At 40.6% G+C, this 13639-nt stretch overlaps 1 long non-coding RNA gene across 1 annotated transcript; it reads left to right on the top strand.

Annotated features, from left to right (window-relative positions):
• Positions 1 to 987: 987 nt before the first annotated feature.
• LOC112609971 lies at positions 988 to 10390 on the top strand. The gene is made up of 4 exons (XR_003116258.1): positions 988 to 1250; positions 6254 to 6333; positions 7930 to 8081; positions 10262 to 10390. It is a non-coding gene; the product is annotated as an uncharacterized LOC112609971 (long non-coding RNA).
• Positions 10391 to 13639: the final 3249 nt, after the last annotated feature.

Here is a 13639-nt window from a genome sequence, read left to right as displayed (position 1 = left end):
TGATCTGTGACCCTGAAACAGAGTGAAATTGATTGGCAATGAGGGATGAGGGGGGTGATCCTATGAAAATTGTAAGCACCGTAAGTATTCTAATATCTGACCCTCCACTGCCATGGATGTGCACCTGCCTCCCAGCCGTAAAGATGCTTCCGATAAAAGAATCAAAACCAAAAACATGCAGAAAAACAAACTTTTTTGTATTAGTGCATTTGTCTGAGGTGTCATCCAGCTGTAGCTTCAGAGTAGGAATGTACCTGTCAACTGAGAATTGAGAAGGATCAGCCTTTGCTTTCTGTCTGCAGAGGCTGGCAAAGGGGTAACAAGCTGCATAGTTCAGTGCTGGCAAAATAAACCACTATGTAGTTACAAATAAGAGTGGGTGGGTGAGTCGAAAGATGGGTGGATGGGTGAGTGGGTGGGTCCCCTTCCTGATGTATAAAAACAGAACTCCTCGGTTTGGGGTTCATGTTACAATTGGACTCCAGGAAAACAGACTATACATTCAAAATAATTCTAAACCAGCTTTAAAATATAAATTAAAAAGTATTTTCCCTCTAGCACATTTGAATATTATTTACTAAGAGAAAGAAGAACAGGCTACATGCCATCTTCGATAGCTCCCGCATGCTCCTAGATTCACAAATGATACCAGGGAAGCCCCTGCTTGCCTCTGTGCCTTTGAAGAGGCGGGGGGTGTAATGGGAAGTCTGAAAGCTCACCATCACGCAGCTCCAACTTCTTCTTCCTGAGATGGGGCACTTGGCTGTGAAGCCACAGGAGGCTGGAGGGGTAGAGGCTGGGGGCAGGAAGAGGAGGAAGTGAGGAAGGGGGTGATGCCCGGGAGGGCTCTGGGAGAGTAACCAATTCCTTCACTGGGGGCAGGCGGGAGTCTCCAGGGTCATTATGGGGCAACCTGTGAAGGGAGGGGAGGAAAGAGATTTCCGGAAGTCTCCCGCTCTCCCCCCTGCCTGCTTCCCTCCTTCCCCTAGCGGTTGATTGCGAGGAGCAGCGGAAGGAAGGATGTATCAAACCGAAAGAAGAAAGAACCCCTGCCAGTCGCCCCCATGACATCCGACTCTGAACGGCAGCGATCTCGAGGCTGCGGCGTGTCGCAGATTAACAGCAGCGAGGGCAGGAGGCAAATCAGATGCTGCAAGAGCTGACTGTTTTCTTTAGCCCTGAGAGCCGACTGTAGGCACAGGTTGCATATCAAAGGCAACAGGAATCAGTCTGTGGCAATATTACATCAGGTCCTGTACTGGTGGTGGTGTTGGTTGGGGGGTGGGCGGTGGGGTCCAAGTCCTAAAAGATGTCAGTCAAACACCAGCTGAGCTTCTAGACCTCCTTCTGTGGCCCTTCTTCTGAGCAAGTATGCAAATAATACAGTCAGGCTTTATCTCCTGCAATTAGCACAAGGGAGGGCTGAGTAACTAACTGGGAAGACTTAGCCTTCTCCCTGTGGCTAGCTTGTAAGGCTTTGAAGTGTAACTTTTGTTTTGGTTTGCTTGCTTTCCCCCTGCGTAGAAATTTTCCCTAAGGGAAAGGTGAGTCTAAAGTACCTTTAAAATGAGTTTTCACTCCCTGAACAAGGCTTGTAAAAGCTTGAGAGAAAATGCCAGGAGAAAGCATGGAAACTTTTTGGTGATAAACTATGGGCACATAATCAGCGGACAGCCGCTAACCCCAGTAGCTGCATGCTTTCTGCCATCTTCATCTACCTGAGCAAAACTTGGGGAACATGTTTATGCTGAATCTCCAGAGACAGCAAGAGAAGCCCAGCTTGGGGGAAATGACTGGACCTTGATTACTTAGGATAAAAAGAGATCAATTTATGGTAGGACTATCATCTATTTATGTCTGCACATTCATCAGGTTTGCCTAGGAAAGGAGTCTGAGAAAATGTGTTGGAATTGGGCATTTCTGATGTCTATCCTATTCCCTGCCTTGTTTGATAACACTTTCTCCAGTCCCCAGTTCTCATTTTAGGAAATGAGACTTGTTAGCAGGCGTCCTAGAGCCTCCATATTTTTCTGAGTCTTTCTGTGTCTGCCAGCTCCACTGACGTTACTATTGCTGGTTTTCCTCTTCCTTATATTTTCTGTGAAAATGCTTAGGAGTTTTTGAGAACTGGTGGCCACCAGAGAGGTTAAACATTATAAACAATATAAAGCAAAGGAATCTTAGTGTGCTTTCTTTGGGGGTGTGTCATTGCTGTACAGCTTCTCTTTTATCCCAAAAAACCCTAATCATCTTCTGGGGTGGGAGGGGTTGGAGGTGAAGGGATGGCTAGTTGAGGTGGGGGCAATTTGTGCTATACCTGTCTCTGACAGTCTTTTAACTTTTCATTTGTCTATGCAAATTTCTTGTAAAAGAGCTGTGTCCAGAACTGGTTCCTTCCAGTAGGTTCTTGGTCTCGCTGACTTCAAGCATGAAGCTGTGGACCCTCGCAGTGAGTGTTACAGTTCTTAAAGATGGTGTGTCCAGAGTTTGTTCCTTCCAACCTTCAGATGTGTCCGGAGTTTCTTCCTTCTGGTGGGTTCGTGATCTCGCTGACTTAAGAACTGAAGCCACAGATCATCCCAGTGAGTGTTACAGCTCATAAACGTAATGCGGACCTAAAGAGTAAGCAGCAGCAGCAGCAAGATTTATTGTGAAGAGGGAAAGCACAATCCTTCCACAGCATGGAAGGAGAACCACATAGGTTGCGGTTGCTGGCTTGGGTGGCCAGCTTTTATTCCCTTATTTGGCCACGCCTACATCCTGCTGATTGGTCCATTTTACAGAGTGCTGATTGGTCCATTTTACAGAGTGCTGATTGTTCCATTTTGCACAGTGCTGACTGGTCTGTTTTTACAGAGTGCTGATTGGTGCTTTTGCAAACCTTTGCTAGACACAGAGCGCTGATTGGTGTGTTTTTGCAGAGTGCTGATTGGTGTATTTACAAACCTTTAGCTAGACACAGAGTATTAATTGGTGTGTTTACAATCCTTTAGCTAGACAGAAAAGTTCTCCAAGTCCCCACCCCACCCAGAAGCCCAGCTGGCTTCACCTCTCAAAGTTATGACTTTTTCATTCATTCACTCCTTCACTTAGCCATTCAACAAACATATACCCAGCACATGCCTTGAGTAGGACAAGGCTGAACGCTGTTTTTAAAAGGTATGCTTCTGTAAAGATGCACTCTTCCTTGACCACCAGACCCTGCCAAACCTTTGAGAGAGTGCCTCTGAGAAACAATGAGCAAGGGGAACTATCCCATTGGAAGGGAACTCTTGTGTCCTCACCCCTCCTGAGATAGAGGTGATTATGGGCGTCTTCTAAAGCACTAAGAACTGTAAGGTCTCCTTAAGGGGGTGAGGGATATAACTTTTGAAAATAACAGTAAAAACAGTTTATGTGGGGATAGTTTATGAGAGTTCGTAGAACCCTTTCACGTGTGTTACTAGAATGAGCGTTGGGTTAAGATTAGGCAGACATGCTTCCAATAATACTTTTGAAACACTGAACACATGGTGTGTTTCACCAAGAAGTTAACAATTGTTCACAGTTGTAGTATCTGTGAACACATGTCCCAAATGATCAGATTAGCTAACGTGACCAAAGAGGAGAGGCTTGAAATCTCTTTCACTTGGTTCCATCTCCTTATTTTGTCACTCACCTAGTGTGTGTGGTCATCCATTCACAAAACACACAGAGATGAAAAACTAACTTAAAAAATCAGGGCCGGGCACGGTGGCTCACACCTGTAAACCCAGCACTTTGGGAGGCCGAGGCAGGTGGATCATGAGGTCAGGAAATGGAGACCATCGTGGCTAACACGGTAAAACCCCGTCTCTACTAAAAATACAAAAAATTAGCCAGGCGTGGTGGCACGTGCCTGTAGTCCCAGCTACTCAGGAGGCTGAGGCAGAAGAATCGCTTGAACATGGGAGATGGAGGTTGCAGTGAGCCAAGATCGCATCACTGCACTACAGCCTGGGTGACAGAGCAAGTCTCTGTCTCAAAAAAAAAAAAAAAATATATATATATATATATATATGTGTGTGTGTGTGTGTGTGTGTGTAAATGTGCGCGTGTGTGTGTGTCTGTGTGTGTGTGTGTGTGTATATATATGGTGATGATTTTAGGGGATCAAGTCTGATTTCAGGATTTTGGGTTGCTTCTGTTCCTCTGGGTGTTTTCTTGGACCCAGAGTCAACATTTAAAACAAAACAAAACCAAAACACCTACTGGTTCTCAAGTTTTGACCCTTGCGTCATTTATCATCAGAAGTCATGGGATCCACAATTATAGGACCCAGGACTGAGTTAATCTTTGAGGGATAAATTGTGGCACATTCTGTTTTTGAGGGCTGTTCCAAATCTAAATATCTTTGTCAGTGATTTATGATCTTCTGTGATTGTTTATTTAGTTCCCTCGGTCTATAAAAAAAAAAAGAAAAGAAAAGAAAAAAAAAGTCAGCCTTTAGGGTCAGCCTTTAGTGAACAGCGGCTGGACATCTCAACAGCCTCAGCCCAGCCTTGGGCTTCTGCTGAGATGCAAGCATAATGACTAGGAATGTGATCTGTCCCCAGCCAGATGGTCAATAGCTGGAAATACTACTCCCTCCACGGTAACTACAATTTAGGGGAGGTTGAGAGGGAGGATCAGCAAACCTGGTTGATCTAAATGGATTTCCACTCCATGTTCAAGCATTTTGGGTTTGAGAAAACCCCCAATACTTCGAGCCCCGGGCATTTTTTCTATTAATATTTTAAACTGATGTTCATGTCAAGGGAAATTTAATACGTAGGTTTCTGATTCATTTACACTTAACTCATCAAAATATTGTTCTGTAAGAGATGATTGGTGTCCAAGAAATCTTAAGAGCCTTTTTATAAGCTTTTAAACTTCTTTCAAACATTAAGAAACAGAAGTTGCAGTCTCCCCAATGTAAACAGGAGTGAATCCCTGGTAGGGGGGAAGGAAGGTGGGAGGGTGGAGAGGGTGGATATAAGGCGCCAAGACACACTGACCTCAGTCCTTGAGGGACAAGAAAGTGGAGCCCAGGACTTTCCAGTCCCCACCTAGCGATCAACGTCTCACCCACAGTCAGGGGAGCAAACTGCTGGTTCTACTTTTTTGAATTCTGAAGGCAAAGGCGAGCTTTTCTTAGGGGTCCTGCTGTTGGCAGAGAAAGCTCCCAAGAGTTCTGCTGCAGAGAAGAAGGATATAGACTCCAAAATTTTACTTCCAGGCAAGGCCTCCCCCCACCCTCTTTTTCCCCTTCAAAGAAAGTGCTCATAATGTATCCTTTCATTTATAATTTTATGAAGGTCTCAATTGAACATGTAAAGAAAGTGGAAAAATTCTAAGTTGCCATGGATGTTTGGCATTTTTCCTACTATACTAAAATCTACTTTCTGCCCCAAGCAAAATGGTTTCAGAGATTCCAATAAAAGGGGGTGGAAGACAGTGAGGGTGGAGGTCTGGAATCAGAGTCTTCATGAAATATATTTGTATTTTAATTATTTGAATATGATCGACTTCTGTTTCACCCTATTTCACTTGGCTTCCTATGGTAAAATACAGCTCCTTTGCATTTCATAAAGCTTGTAACCTGTGTAAATGAACACTCACGTGTTTTATCTTGTTTTACTCATGCTTCTACAAAATGATAAATGTAGCAGAATTCAGCATCTCTTGTTTAGGTTTGTTTATTTGTTATATTGTTTTTATTTTTCCTCTTGTGTTTTCTTAAAAGAGGGAAAGCTTGAGAATAAATCAGCAATGATAAAAATTTTGTTCTGTTTTCGGAGTTTTAAAAAATTCTCATAATTTCAAGTAAATGCAAAAAGCATTCATATTCAGAAAAGAAGCCAAGGAAAAATGTTAGACACCACTTTAGATTTGACCAAGATAACATTTACAAAGTGGTGGCTTTTTTCTTGGTCTAAGTTTTAATCTATTGGTATTAGCAGTATCTGTTTTTCTCCTGCCTTGCTTTACACAGATTCATGATTTCCTAAAAATTGATGTTTTACTCAAATTGAGGTAGGTTCTTTTCTACTGTCTTACATGACTTTGGGTGCATAGACCAAGATTATTTATACGCTGTAGAAGTCGATGGTATTAAATCCGCTCGAGAAGTAAGAGAAGTCAGAGGCTAAGTTATGAAAAACCTTTGTCAAAAGACTGTAGGGTGAATGTGGTTTTTGCATCCAATGCTCTACCTGTGGTTCTAATATAGTTTTTGTGTGTTCGTCTTCTGCAGGAACATTTTCAGTAGAGCCTCTTAAGACACATGTTTTGGAATGCAGTCAAATGCGTGCTGCTGTATGACCAGCCTATTCGGTAAGGAATGCCCAAAAATTCTGTCTTGTCAGATTTAGATGTGGAGATTTTTTTGAGGAAATTGCATATAGAAATTCTTCCATGAGTTCTGATAGGAACATGAAAAACATCCTTCTGAAAAACAGGATAGACATCTGAGTACTTTGAAACACTCATCTACTACTATTGTTGAAGTGTTTCTTTTTTTGAGTAAAATTTTAAATAGTATTAGTGTTACCCTAATTATACTATTGTTTATTTCATGGTTAAATTCTCTGCATCTTTTTTTTTTCTTTTGAGGAAAAGCTAATATGACATATATCTTCATAACTGCTATTGCCTTTTTAAAAATCTCTTTTTAAATGATGAATTTTACAACATCCCTGAAAGCTTAGGTTTGAGGTGTGTGCCTCTTACTATCATGAGGTATCAGTGCTGATCTCTAATGTTGCTTTTGTGCTATTTGAATTATCAGTTTGCAAAGGAAATTCTTGTCCCTGGGAGATAGGACTACACATATTTTCAGCAAGGTTTTAAATTTTTTTCTCTGTTGAGTTAAAGTTTTGTAAAAAGAAAAATCAACTGATGTTAATTGTGCTGACACCTATTAAATAATTATTTGGTTGGTTTTGTGATCATTCCATGTGACTGTCACAATTGCCCCAATTCATAGTTGAGAAAACTGTGGCTTTAAAAACTCATGTGATGCAGCTATTGATTAGGTAAACCAGTACGGCTCCTTGCAGTGCTGTGTAACTGGAGCATGTTGGCTGGACAATCTCTTTGTGATGATGTTTGTGTTAGCCCAGCATTAGAATGGGGACTTAATTGACAAACAGAACTGTTTACATTTTCTTTGGCATAATATTTTTTAAGTTCAGAAGAATAATTTTTATACCCAAAGCCACATTTGCTTATATCCATTGTACAAGTATATTTTTAGTTATTATTTGTTCATTGATTCACTCACTTAATGAATGCTGACTCTTAGCTGAATAAGGCTGGAAATAGGCAAGGCGCCTGGCTTTGAGTATATAATCAAATAGGGGAAGTAATACAGAAATAATTAGAAAATCATGTAAGAAGGTCTAATACAAGTATTTTACAAAACAACTAGCTTTATCGTATGACTTTCAACTTGAACATGATTACCTATTTAGGATACCATTTTACCAAGAATGCAGGAAGTTAAGCCTTCATAATATTTACAAACACTCCAGAGTTAACTTTTTTCTGCCCTGTAAATATCACCTCAAGTATTTGGTTTTGCCATAAAACATCGGATAAGCCCAATTTGAAATGTGATTCCTAATTCTGGAAAAAAGCAAATGCTACTAAAAGATAAGCTTCATTTTCAGTTCCTTTATGGCTGTTAGTCACCAGAAGAAGGGAAAGTCAATTTCCAATTTATTTCCAATGTTAAAACCTTCATTTTGAACATTGTTTTTCATTCTAGTTATAGCTACATCCAACCTCTTTGCAATGGTTGGAGACCCTTCCCTAAATTGCCCTCTTCTTTATGGACTGTTAAACTAGCAGAAAGCACTAATTAAATGATCATTAGCTTGAGGATGATTGATTACACTTAGATTTACATGTTGCCTTTTATGTTCAAAGAACTGCTTAAGCATCAACTAATTAATCTGCAAGTGAAGAATACTTCCAGCATTACTCTATAATTAGACAATCTCAGGAGGAAACAAGAGAATTTCAAAGGGGAGTCAGATGGTTTTGCACACCGCTACCTCATTTATTTTTTCATTGCTCAGGTAAAATGGCCAGACCTGAATCCAGTTGCCAACTCATTATTCTTATTTACAAATAAATTCACTTTAAAAAGGCTAAAGTTGTATAACAGACGATGAGCTGGAAATAAAAACAAATGAATAATCAAAAGTAATGCCTTTCATCTCAGCTGTTTGGGTTATTTCTAACACTTTATTCCCCATACAGAGTGAAATTAAGCAAGTCTGTTTCATGACATGTGGTAGACTGTCCTTTCTCTCTTTTCTTTCCCATCATACTCTTATTTGCAAGTTATTGCTGTATATGTGTGTGTGTGTGTGTAGGTAGATAGAGAATTAATACTTATTTTGGGCTTTGGTTTCCTAAGTAGTAAGTATTTGAGATAGGACAGATCAAAAATATATATGATAGGGCTGACAAACAGAATTTTATAAATATTTTTGGGAAACAAATGTTTGTGACCATAAGAATGATTGATTGATAGAATGTTGGGAATCTATTTGGTGTAATGATGCATACATTGAAGTAGAATATATCTTTATAAATTCATCCCAAAATTATATTTAAAACCATAATGACTTTTGCACCAACCCAATACACAAAACAAGGACCTTGAATAGTAATAAAAGACAGTCGTTTTACTCAGGCATCTCATCTGTATATATGGGTCAGTAGGACAGCTCTGACCTATACATACAAATTAGGTAGGATATTAAAATGATACTAAAATGTCAAGCTTCTGTTGGTCAGATGGTTATTTATCAAACTTTCCTTGAAGCATAAGAAGTCTTCTAAGCTTTACAAAATAGAGGGATGTAGCAGTAAGCAAATTCAGTTCAAGTTTCTGTTTTAGGTTGGTTTTAGATGAGCTTGTGTCAAATGCTAAATTTTCCCTAATTCAGCAACTAGCTTGTATATGAACATTAAGTGTTTGTGGGGGAAACTTCACCATTTATTTTTTTGAAAACTTATAGCTATGCATTGATTTGCATTAACTTCTCTCCCCCACTTCACTTAATCACAGTAAATTAAAGTGATGATCTGTTTTTAGGTTAGAATTTGCTAAGTGAGTGTCTTTGGGAGCAGTCACTTAATTTTCTCACTAGGAGTATGCAGTTTCTAACCTGTCAAGGACAGCCTAGATTTACCATGCCACACAGGCATTCTGATACGAAATTCAAAAAGTTGGGATTGTTAGGAGAGCTAGAAAGCACAGATTGCACTCAGTTGGACAAAGATAAACAGAAAGCATGTTTTTTTATGAAATCGGAGATTAAATGAGTTGATGGAATCAAGCCTAGACAGCCACATAAGCCAGAGTGGAAAATTATAGACTAAAATGCATCTGATATGAAGAGAATGACTCTCTCCAAAAACCTTCACTTTTTATTTGATTCAAGGAGTCTTTATAAGCTCAGCAAACCCTAAGATTTTAAAAAGAAAAACAAAAGCCTCCAAACAGCGTGGCTTTCATCCAGCGCTTTTGTGATTTACAAGTGACCAGATTTAAAACTTTAATCATCTCACACCTAGGGATTTTTTGGGTTTGTTTTAATTTGTAAGGCATGTTCACAGACAAAATGACTCACAAAAACCAAAATCAGCCTAAACCCCCAATTGGCCCTATTCCTCTGTCAAACCAAGACAGTCAATTTTGCCCTGGGATTTCAGAGTGTCCCCAAGTGGCCCTTATATTGATGCAATGTTCATCTTGCAGCTATAATCCCTGGTTTCTTTTTGAAGTGTACTTAAGCTCTTGCTTAAGTAAATCCATTCATGGACAATTATTTAAGAAACTGGAAAGTCCTTTTTCCACGTGAAACCTTTCTTCCTGAGCTTCCTTATAACTTGAGATGATAACTTCTTTGGTCGACTCTATGCCATGGATCCCACTCTGTGAACCTGTGTTACAGAGGCAGTATAACAGGTGATGTGAAGCCTTGATATACATTTGGAAGGTACGTGGAAGCTAAGAAAGTGCCCTTTGAGAAGCCCTGGTCACTTCTCAAATTGTAATTCATAGAAAGTCACTGGAGCTAAGACTTATTTTTAGGGGGAAATAGAAAAAGAAAGTAATAGAACTATGAAGATCAGGTCTTGATTCTTTCAGAGTTGCTAATGCTAATGTCATTATTCTTATTTTTCTTTCAAAGATGGAATGACACTAGTTAGAAAAATAAAAGTCTGTTATTTAACATTTCAGATTATGCCTCCAAATCCTATGGAAGTGTAACAACCATAGAGCAGACAAACACCAACAGCATCAACAACAGAGAAACTCAGTCCAGGAGGATATGAAACCCTTTGTAACAAAGAAAGCAACAGCCATGAACATTTGTGTACACGTGTCTTTATGGTAGAATGATTTCTATTCCTTTGAGTACATACCCAGCAATGGGATTGCTGGGTCGAATGGTTCTGTTTCTAGCTCTTTGAGGAATCATTACACTGCTTTCCACAATGGTTGAACTAACTTACACTCCCACCAACAATGTGTAAGTGTTCCCTTCTCTCTGCAACCTTGCCAGCATCTATCTTTTCTTTTTTAAACTTTTTTTATAGTAGCCATTTTGACTTGTGTGTGATGGTATCTCATTATGGTTTTGATTCACATTTCTCTCATAGTCAGTGATGCTGAGCATTTTTTTCATATGCTTGTTGGCTGCATGTACACCTTCTTTTGAAAAATGTCTGTTCATTTCATTTGCAAAGTTTCATTTCATTTCCTTTGCCCACTGCAGCACTATTCACAATAGCAAAGATATGGAATCAACCTAAATCTCCATCAATGACAGATTGGACAAGAAAAATGTGGTACATATACACCACGGAATGCTATACAAGCATAAAAAGAACAAGATCATGTCTTTTGTGGGAACATGGATGGAACCAAGGGCTATTATCCTTGGTAAACTAACATAGGAACAGAAAACCAAATACTGCATGTTCTTTCTTATAAGTGGGAGAAAAATGATGAGAACTCATGAACACAAAGAAGGGAACAACAGACACAGAGTCTACTCGAGGGTGGAAGATGGGAGGAGGGAGAAGAGCAGAAAAAATAACTATTGAGTACTAGGCTTCGTACCTGAGTGATGAAATGATCTGTACATCAGACTTCTGTGATACAAGTTTACCTATGTAACAAACCTGTGTATATACCCTTGAACCTAAAAGTTTAAAAAAAGAGAAAGCAACAGCTAACTTCATCCATTCACTGATGTGCTACAACTTTCTCCCATAGGAAGATGCTCTCCATAGCTGGTATCTTACAGTGATTTAAAAGCACGGGTTGAAAAGTCCCTACTGGCCTCACCACCCTTGGTACTCCTCTGACTTCAGTTCTTTCATTTGCAAAATGGAATTGAGCACCTTCCTCGTGGAGGGTGACCAGCAGTCCCAGCTTGCCCAGGACACTCAGTTATAGCCAGTGATATGGTTTGGCTGTGTCTCCACCCAAATATCACCTTAAATTGTAATGATCTCCACATGTCAAGGGTGGGCCAGGTGGAGATGATTGAATCATGGGGGTGGTTTTCCCCATACTGTTCTTGTGGTAGTGAGTAAGTCTCATGAGATCTGATGGCTTTATAAATCAGATTTTCCCAGCACAATCTCTCTTGCCTGCCACCATGTAAGATGTGACTTTGCTCCTGTTTTGCCTTCCACCATGATTGTGAGACCTCTCCAGCCACGTGGAACTGTGAGTCCATTATACCTCTTTTTCTTTTTTTTTTTTGAGACGGAGTCTCGCTCTGTGGCCCAGGCTGGAGTGCAGTGGCCGGATCTCAGCTCACTGCAAGCTCCGCCTCCCGGGTTCACGCCATTCTCCTGCCTCAGCCTCCCGAGTAGCTGGGACTACAGGTGCCCGCCACCTCGCCCGGCTAGTTTTTTGTATTTTTTTTTTAGTAGAGACGGGGTTTCACCGTGTTAGCCAGGATGGTCTCGATCTCCTGACCTTGTGATCCGCCCGTCTCGGCCTCCCAAAGTGCTGGGATTACAGGTTTGAGCCACCGTGCCCGGCCCTCTTTTTCTTTATAAATTACCCAGTCTTGGGTATTTCTTTATTAGTAGCATGAGAACACACAAACACAGCCAAGTTCCAGGGAACCCATCAGTGCTGAGCAAACTGATACATTTTATCACCCTCTATGAGAAACAAATGTGAAAATGTGTGCAATATATATAACAGTGCCTGGCGCATAAGAAAAGCCCAATTTATGTTAGCTGTTATTAAATGGATTGGAGGGGGTCAAACGTGGTCTTCTTTCCCCCAGTCCCCCAACATATGCATTTTATAAAATAAGAAGGAAATGCAACTTTCCACGACCAGATGTCAGATTGGGTCACAATCTTCCTGATGACCTTGAGGGGCTTGGAGCAGTGTGTCATCCATCCAGGGTAGAGTGTGGAGTGTAAACAGGATGGGAATTGAATAGTCACATAAACAAGGGTATTTTGTTTTTCTCATGTTCTCTGTGCTATGCTGATGTGGATTTCATCTCAGCCCAATTCTTCCTATGGATACTTTCAGTTCTAAGCTTCTGGGGTACCACATTTTCAACTTTATAAGGTTGGTGCAAAAGTAATCGTAGTTGCCATTAAAAGTAATGGTGGCCAGGCGTGGTGACTCATGCCTGTAATCCCAGCACTCTGAGAGACTGAGGTGGTTGGATCACAAGGTCAGGAGCTCAAGACCATCCTGGCTATCATGGTGAAATCCCGTCTCTACTAAAAATACAAAAAATGAGCCGGGTGTGGTGGCAGGCACCTGTAGTCCCAGCTACTTGGGAGGCTGAGGCAGGAGATTCACTTGAACCCAGGAGGCAAAGCTTGTCATGAGCCGAGATCACGCCACTGCATTCCAGCCTGGGTGACAGAGCGATACTCTGTCTCAAAAAAAAAAAAAAAAAAAAGTAATGGCAAAAATCACAATTACTTTTGCACCAACTCAATACCTTTCTTCATCATCAAAATAGCCAACACATATTTGACTCTTTCTATGTCACAGGTGATCTTTAATCACTTTTAGATTTTTACATATATTAACTCATTAAACCTAACAGCAACCCATGAAGTAGCAACTGTTGTTTTCCCCATTTTGCAGATGAGGACACAGAGAGATGGAGAAACGTGCCCAGGGTTTAAGATTTTAGTTGTCAGGAGACAAGATGCAAATCAAGGAGGACCGACCACTTTCAGTCTTACTTTCCTCACCTATAAAATGCCCCAATACGAACTGCTCACCTTGTTCGTAGGGCTGTTGAAAGAATCAGATGATTTGGTGTACAGGAAAACACGTTATTAGTTTTCACATATTAGGCAAATATGCCCTCATTATTTTTTCATCAGACTTTTATTTGCTCACTCTTGCTGTATAGTCTGAAATGACAAACATTTTGAGAGACAATAGGACTGCCCCAACGAGGTAGATCCTTTCTGTAATCAGGGAAACAAAGCCTTATTTCTTTGGAATCCTCCCCATGGGGATGAAACTTAGAGCAAAGAATTGTCCCAAACTTAGGTCAGCGATGGCCCCACCTTTCCCCCTCTTTCAGATAGCACTTGTTGCTACGAGACG

Source organism: Theropithecus gelada, chromosome 16 (assembly GCF_003255815.1).
Source record: "Theropithecus gelada isolate Dixy chromosome 16, Tgel_1.0, whole genome shotgun sequence".
In the NCBI taxonomy this organism is placed as follows: Eukaryota; Metazoa; Chordata; class Mammalia; order Primates; family Cercopithecidae; genus Theropithecus; species Theropithecus gelada.
The sequence above is the reverse complement of the archived record's forward strand: the minus strand, read 5'-3'. Positions and strand labels throughout refer to the sequence as shown.